This window comes from Penaeus monodon, chromosome 30 (genome assembly GCF_015228065.2).
Source record: "Penaeus monodon isolate SGIC_2016 chromosome 30, NSTDA_Pmon_1, whole genome shotgun sequence".
NCBI lineage: Eukaryota > Metazoa > Arthropoda > Malacostraca > Decapoda > Penaeidae > Penaeus > Penaeus monodon.
In genome coordinates this window covers 14557879-14558195 of record NC_051415.1, presented here as the reverse complement: position 1 = coordinate 14558195, position 317 = coordinate 14557879, and the positions used below count along the sequence as shown (strand labels likewise).

General features: G+C 31.5%; 1 protein-coding gene across 1 annotated transcript in view; it reads left to right on the top strand.

Annotated features, from left to right (window-relative positions):
* The window catches only part of LOC119592537 (60S ribosomal protein L11-2-like), a 6311-nt gene that overhangs the window by 3567 nt on the left and 2427 nt on the right, over nt 1-317 (top strand). The window lies entirely within an intron of this gene.

Sequence of the window (317 nt, the reverse complement as noted above, 5' to 3'; positions counted from 1 at the left end):
CACTAGGTACACCTGTATGGACCTGAACTTTTTGCAGTCTTGCATATGGCATTTGATAATGACATTTTATGTAGATGAGTTTGAATGTCCAAAAATCACTTATACCAATAAAAAAAAAAAAATGAATCACAATTTATAAAATATTTTGTGAATTTTTTGAAAAATAATTTTGAACATTTATACATGAAATATGCTTTCCATTGAGACTCCCTAGTAATATGCTGTAGCTTGTGTAAGGGTCTGTCTACTGAGTGCGAAGCACTAATGTTAGAAAATTAAAGTTTGGTTTGGTTTGGATTCGCTCTAATGGTCGGCAA